Genomic DNA, 8,033 nt, shown 5'->3' with positions numbered 1-8,033 from the left:
CTTGTCTTTTTCTGTATTTTTGTTGTTATTCTTTTGTGAGTCATTTTGTGTATTACTGTTGTCGTTTGGTTCATTGTTGTAGTAGTTTTGTTCAGCTTTTGTAGTATTTTCTTGTCTTTTATTGTATTTTCCTGCAATGTTGTAACTGTAAAAAAAAAAAAAAAATTTTTTTTTACTGTATTCTTGCTTTTGTTTTGTGTGTTTTTCTGCCATTTTATAAGTTTACTTTGGAGGCCGCATAAAATTAGACCAAGGGCTGCATGTGGAAAGATCAAAGAGTTTTTTATAGTAAATGTGTATGTTTTTCTGTCATTCTGTGTATTTTTTTTGTTGTCTAATGTTATGTGACATTTTGTGAATTTCTATAAAATGTATGATTTCTGGAGTTATTGTGTATTTGTGTTGTTTTTTGAAGTTCTTTTGTTGTATTTTTTGCTTATTTATGTTGTTGTGAATGTAATATATTGTGAACTTATATGTGACAAGTTAAAAAGCAATGCACTAATAGTTTAGATTAAAACACTGAGTTCATGAGTTTAAATACTTAAATACCAGTTAAATGTTAAAAGACAGTTAAAAGTGTTAGTGTTAAATAGACATGATTTACTTGACTCTTTATTAAAAAATTAGATTGAGTAATGTTTACCTGTGGCCATACCAGCCTGTCATTGCCCGATCTCGTTAGATCTCCAGGTGCCACAGTGGGGTGGCAGTCGCCCCAGTGGTATCTGTCATTGTGTTATTGGGCAAGACACTTCACCCACATTGCCTAGTATGAATGTCATGTCATGCGTGCGTGAGTGTTGGTGGTGATCGGAGACAGCTTCGGCGCCGTCAGTCTGCCCCAGGGCAGCTGTGGCTACAATAGTAGTTTACCACCACTAAGTGTGGAGTGAAAAAATAATCCCTTAATTCTGTAAAGCATCTTTGAGTGTCCAAAAAAGTGCTATATAAAATTGATGCATTATAATTATCCTCTGAGTGTTCTGAGTTAGACTATCTGGGATCGATTGGTTTTGTCTCCACCCCCACATGTGCTGATTTCCCCATTCTTCTAAACGTTCCTGATAGAGGAAGCAGACTTGTAGCGTGTTCTGTTGTTAGCTTCTGTTTCATATGAGCAAAGATGTGTTTAAAATATATTTTACTGTTCTATGTAGTTTGATTCATGCACTTTGATTATCTCAATACAAGTTTAAGACTTACATATTTTATGCTTGAAATAAAAAAGTGAGCAAATTATTTATTGTAGTTACATACTGTTTTTCATTGTTAGTTTAAAGGAAATGTGTGTATCCTACCTCCACCACTATTCGTTTTGATCTAAGAAAGTGCTGTAAATGTGTACATTTGTATATTGTTATATTTTTGTAAACATGTATTTGATTCTACTATACGCTCATGATCATGATTATTTCTCCTTTTTTTCAGGGGTGTAACATATACATAAATATATAATAGACGGGGTCCTCGGTAGAAGGCCGTTGTCTAATGCCGAGTGCAATGGCATTGAGATGGGATTTGAGGAGCGCCGCACAAAGATGTTCGACAACTGAGCAGGTAAGCTAACCCATGTTTTTGTTCAAACTGGACTTTTAATGTTGCGTTCTGTGCAACCACTTGCCAAGGGCTACATCCACTCCTCTCACTGGCCAGATTGGTGGTGATAGACATGTTTTAGGATCAAATATTTTATTTACGCATACTTATTCTTCATGAGACCCCTGACAGACTTCCCTGACCAGGGTTTTGGCGACAGATCTAATCTTATTGATGACAGACCTGAGGGGAACCCGTGACCCATCGCTTTGAAGAGCAGCATCACAATTCACTGCGCCATCATACCTTCAAAGATGTGTGATCTACAGATTTAACTGTATAACAATATAAAACAACAATCAAGCCTTAAAAGTGGATTCATTTAAATTATCATCTCCTCCATTATCCACAGGTTTGTATTCAGGGAACTTTACTACAGACGTCAGTAGAAGTTTTAATGCAGATCAACCTCTCAGTGACTTTCACTTAATGATCTGTATCCACAATGTTATAAAGAAAACTACCGTATTCACAAAAAAAAAAAGTAAAGCAACACAACATTAGTAATGATGTGAGCATGTCTGTGGTGTGTGATGTTACTAATGTGTTTTTCAGAGAAGAGTGTTAAGGTTTAAGAAACGGTCTTCAGGTGGGCGGAGCCAGTTAGAAACCCAGGGTTTAGTTCACGGACAATGTTGCCATGGTTACATACTCAGAGAAGAACATACCTCACATTTAGGAATGGGATACTCAGAGTTTCCCTCATTTGAGCCCAAACATACTCAGAGTTTGAACATAAAACATAACCCGCTTTATGGAATACCCCTCAGGTCCATCCCTGGCTGGTGATCCTGTTATGGGTCAATGGATACTGCAGGTGTTGAGCCCAGTGTAAGACTCATTACACATATTTGTCACAGCTATTGAATCAAATTAGGGTCATAAAGATTTTGTGTGCTCAAAACAAATTTGTGTGAAAAAATTATTTGTATTTGTAAAATACATTTTGTGTCTGTAAAACAAATTTGTGTGTGGAAAAAAATTGTATTTATAAATATTTTTCTTTGTCTGCACAAAAATCTGTGTGAAAAACATATTTGTAAAACACATTTTGTGTCTGCAAAATACTTTTTGTGTATGTGTGAAAAAAAATGTACACCTGTAAAAACCATTTTGCTTTTGTGTGTGTGAGAACTTTTCTCTTACAAGTACAGAACCAAATACACAGATGAATTGTGACCCTGTTAAATAATAATAGATTTAAAGTGAATGTCTATTCCTGCTGCTACATCAATGTTAACTTTTATTTATTTTTTATAGGTAACGGCGCAGCTTTTACACAACTCGAAGGGAAATGAAAAGCGTTATGGCCACATACAAGGGTGAGATTTTCAGAAAAAAGAAAGTACAAATAAAGTATTTGACCTGACGCTATTCATTTGTTGTGACACACTGAGCTCGCCCCACAATTCGACTGTGACTTCGTATTTGATGGAAACTCTCATTGCAAGTCCAGACATGTGTGGAGTGGACACTGGAGTCTTTATATGTAAGTAACTTTAATCTGAAAAAATCTGTTTTGTTGTTTGTGGTGGTGTTATTTTACATATTTATGCTGTTGCTTCTGTTTTTTCCATGTAAGACATACTATGAGACAGTCTGGAAGAACTTCAGATTTAGTCATCCAGACCTTTGGGCCCAAGCAGAAGCCATGAAAGGTTCAGCCCACAGCAGACAGAGGAGGAAGAGTTTTTAAGGATAACAGAACAGGTGTTACACAGAGCATGTGCAGAGAGCAAAGTACAGCTTAATCTATTCCTATTATTTTTGTACATTGTGAGTAACGCTAGTGACATTTCGGAGTGAAAAACAAAACAAAATGGCTGCTACACACACACAATATCTTGTTGTGTTAACAATATAGAACATAGGTTCTCAAAGTGGGGAACGGGTACCCCGAGGGGTATGCAAAATGTTAAAGGGGGTAAATGAAAAATACAATTTAATTTGGAAACTAGAATATAACTTAGTCAGGAGTCTCCATGCATTGCCACAAATTACACATTGATTTAAGACAACCCATGGTTACAGATTATGATTTTTTTTTTTTAATTATATATTATATACAATTCATCGACACATTTTACTGTAGGGCTACATTGTATGTGACATTACATCAGTGGTTCACAACTTTTTTGGGTCGTGACCCCATTTTAATATCACACATTTTTGGTGTCTCCAGGGACTAAAATGAGCTTTTGATAATGTTTGCTGTTGCCAGGATTAATTTAGTGACAAAGAGACAAGATGCAGCAGCTCAGATATTTTCATGCTGCATTTTATTTTAACTTGATTTATATTTGAGAAAGTATAGAATACAGTTGTTTAAGATTGTTTTGTGTGCGTGATGTAATAATTTGAAAAATAATAATTAAAACATTTTAAAAAGCACATTTTAATCAGTGTTTTTATTAATCTAAATTAGACATTTCAGGGGACCCATTTTGAATTCCAGGTGACCCCACATTGGGTCACAACCACAAGGTTGAAAAACTCTGCATTACATTATTCTGTTTTTGAAGTGTGCAGGAGTAGGGGGTGCATGGCTTCAAGTTAAATGTCTGAAGGGGTACAGGACTGTGAAAAGTTTGGGAACCACTGCCATAAAACATCACTAATTCTACTGCTTGTGTTTCCAGCTGCTGGGAGCGAGGACAGCTGTTTTAGCCAAGGAAGAGATGGACTTCTGGATAAAATGTCTGATGAGGAGGATGGCACAACTGATGGGGAAGCTGGGTGGATAGTTTGGCCTCCATCCTTAAGAAGCCTGGAGCTTTTTGCTCTGTGTTCAACATTACAGAAGAGGAAAATGACCCCAAATATCAAGCAACCCTCCACAAAAGGCTGCATTATGGGCCACCCTCCAAAAGACCTGCTCCATCTTTTTATGACCCTGAAGCAGCCAAGAGGCACAAGAGTTAAAGTTTTAGTGTGTGACCCAGACAAAGGGAACACAGTGTGAAGTTTTTTATTTTATTTTTATTATTTTTTAAATAAAGCTCTACTTTCAATATGTTCATCCTGTCTCTCTTATTCTCAATGAACTGCTATTGTGATGTGTAGTTCTCACTAAGTAATATTAGCAATAATAATAATTAGTATCATTACTATTATAATTATTTGTATTATTATAATAAAAATGGGAGGGGCAAATATGATCATATGTCCCAACGGTGACCAATGAGTGAGGGACTTTCTGTCCAATCACAGGTGATTTTACTTCTGAACTGTCTGTGGTTTCATCCAATGGTTGGTTAGTTTCAGTCAGGCAGGCAAGACATTGAAATGCGAATGAGGGGGTGTGCGCCCTCCCGGAATTATCAGGCATTCACAAGGTTGATAATCTTGGTTTTCATGCAGTGTTTGGTTTAGCAGTGAATGGCATCACTGGTTCTTTAGGAGGTGAGAACTTTCATGTATCTTCCTTGGTTTGGTTGACCTCAGCGCGGTCTGCCTTGTTGCTGCTCCTCATGTCTATGAGTTGTATCAGGCGTAGTTTTATGTTTTCCCAAAACAATGTTGACTTTTCAATTTATCGAGTACTGTGTGTGTGTTTCCTCCCTGATAAGATAAAGACAAACTTGAATATATAATATGTATATAAGTTATATATGTGTGCCTATGTGTGTAAAGCTATGCTTATGTATGTGTATTGCCGTGTATGTAAATGTCCGCTGTATTTGCTTGTATGCTGTATGTTGATCTATATATTGTTAACATTTACGTGTAGATCTATGTGTATACATTTACCCTGAGATGTGGGGTGGTGGGAGATTGTGGGTTGTGAGAAAAACTGTATTTTTGTCAGTATTAGTTGTATGTTTCGTAATTTGCTATTTGTGAAATGTTATATGTTCTTGGTCCCTCTCAAAAACGAGATGTCAGTTCTCAAGGGGCTTTCCACAAATAAATTTAAAAGTTCAAACTGAAGTTCTGCTTGTCAGAGTGATGGGATGTCAGCCAAGTGCAGCAGTTAAAATAATTGTATTATTATTACTCAGTTACTGAGGGAAAGGATGAATGTGTAGTACTTTCTTATGCGGCCTGAGAACAAAAGCATCCAATTAATCCTTTCAAAGCAAGAGCAGATGCTAAAAATGAAACCAACAACCTGCTGCTTTTAGACAGCCTGAAATGGTTTCAATCCCCATTGGGTTCTTTTTCAAGGATGGGTGACGGAGCCTGCCTGTGGCTCCTGTGTGTGGATATTAAGATTAGATGTAGAACAGATTAGTAGAGAATAGTATAGCGTAGTCATTCAAAACAAATAGCTTGTATTTTGAAAGATATTTCATTGCATCTTGCTCATGGATCCAGACAAGAACAGAGTCCAATAGTTTCAGGAAAGAAGCTGTTCCTTGTTCTGCTGGCCCTGCTTTTGATACTCTGCAGGTTCCTGAGGGGAGGGGGTTTAGAAGTCCTTCATGATGATGGAGGTCCTCTTCTGGTATCAGGAGAAGTAGATGTCTATGGTGGTGGGAAGGCTGAGACTAATTCTCTGCCTCCAAGCAGCTTTTACACCACACAGTGATGAAGGAGGTCAGGACTGACTGCTTTCAATGCCTGCAGCCAACAAACTTGGATCTGACAGGGGAAATGTCACAGTCACTACCCAGCTCTAAACGGAGTATTCCTTTGGGAAAACAAGCCAAAGAAAGGAGGTAGAAGGAAGTTGACAGACTGAAGCTCTTATCCGAGGATAAAAGGATAAAGATTACCCACACAAACCAATCTGAATCATTTCCTCAGAGATAACAAAACAGTGTTATTGTGCAATAAAATGGCTATAGTGCATAATAACATGGTTTTCTCACGCACAGATTTTTTATTAAGTAAATTTAGAAGCTTTTTGGCCAAACTTGTAGAAACAGTCAGAAAAAGGAATCAATATTCATAATCACATTCTGTCATGCTTTTGTTTTGCGGAAAAAGCTGCTTCTTGAGCTTATGGTACGTTTTTTATTGTTTACTGGATGACAGATTCATCTGTCTCGATTATCTATTCAAACAGTAAAAGTACTTTAAATTATGGAATCATATGACACAGTGAAATAAAACTGAAGTGTTTACTACCATTCATTTTGAGTTGTCTATGGCTTACAGCTGATAAAAAGCCTAAATTATGATAGTTGTATGATAATTAATGATCACACTCTCAACCACCATTATATTATTATTATTATTATTATTATTAAAACTGCAAGTCACGCGAGATGTTCTGAGAGTCACATGACAAGCTGAGAAAATTCAACATGGCGGCTCGCTGCCGTGACTAGTTTACCGATCCTGTTTACGTGCACATACTAACGATTTTTACCGTTAAATCAACGCCACCAACGAGAGCCGACCACGCGCCCTCTCACCAGCCAGAGTGGAGGACCTCGAGGACTTCATAGATAGATATTACGCTGAGTACGTGATGGAGTCCGGACCAAAAGCCAGTACATCAGGTAAGTCGGCGAAGCGCCGGAAAAACGATTCGGCCACCGATACATCAGACCTCGAGGTAGAATCCCACACGGAACTCCTACAGACCATAATTAAGAGGCTGGATGTGCTCGACTTACTGCACCGAGACGTTCAGGAAATGAAAGTCAGCCTGGAATTTGCCTATCAACAAATCCAGGACTTACAAAAAGATAATCATGATATCCATTCGGCTTTATCTGCGGTGAGCTCCGAGGTAAAAGAGCTGAAAAAAGAAAACAAGTTTCTTAAAGAATCAGTCCTGGATATGCAATCTCGTAGTATGAGAGACAATGTAATATTCTCAGGTATTCCAGAAACCCCCAACGATGACCCACATGCTCTGCTGAAAGACTTCATGTCGTCGGCGCTTAAAATCCCGGCAGAAACCGTGAAAAACATCACATTTCACCGTGTCCATCGCCTCGGACCACGGAGAGGAAACCGTCCACGTCCCATCATTGCCAAATTTGAGCACTTTCAACAGAAGATCCAGGTTAAAAGTAAAGGTCGGGAACTTAAAGGTACGCAATTCGGCATGAATGATCAATTCCCTCGGGAAATAAACGAACGTCGAAAAACCCTGTATCCTATCTTTAAAGAAAACCGACAGAAAGGCAAAAATTCCAAACTGGTCGTAGACAAGCTTTACATAGATGGCCAACTGTTTAGGGACTTAAACATCACGCCCTGGCTCTACTGAGAAAGACAAATCTAAAAATAATAATAATAATGAAGTTAAAAAAAAAAAAAAAAAAAAAAAAAGGTGTTATGTGAGTTAACATTGAAAGGATAATTCTCCACTTATGGTGAAGCTAAGGTAGCATTATTTTTTTTAAAAATTAAAATAAATATATATGTTGTATGTGTGTGTATGTATATATCTGTACATTAAAAAAAAAAAGGGCAAATAAAAACAATAAATACATTTAAAAAAAAAAAAAAAAAAAAAAAGTGTGTATGTATGT

General features: G+C 37.2%; 1 long non-coding RNA gene across 1 annotated transcript; it reads left to right on the top strand.

Annotated features, from left to right (window-relative positions):
• Positions 1-2,878: 2,878 nt before the first annotated feature.
• LOC114477410 (uncharacterized) lies at positions 2,879-4,366 on the top strand. Its single transcript, XR_003675699.1, has 3 exons — positions 2,879-3,088; positions 3,182-3,309; positions 4,239-4,366. It is a non-coding gene; the product is annotated as an uncharacterized LOC114477410 (long non-coding RNA).
• Positions 4,367-8,033: the final 3,667 nt, after the last annotated feature.

The sequence above is a fragment of the Gouania willdenowi genome, chromosome 16 (genome assembly GCF_900634775.1).
Source record: "Gouania willdenowi chromosome 16, fGouWil2.1, whole genome shotgun sequence".
Lineage (NCBI taxonomy): Eukaryota > Metazoa > Chordata > Actinopteri > Blenniiformes > Gobiesocidae > Gouania > Gouania willdenowi.
Note: the sequence above shows the minus strand (reverse complement) of the source record. Positions and strands in the feature narration are given on the sequence as shown.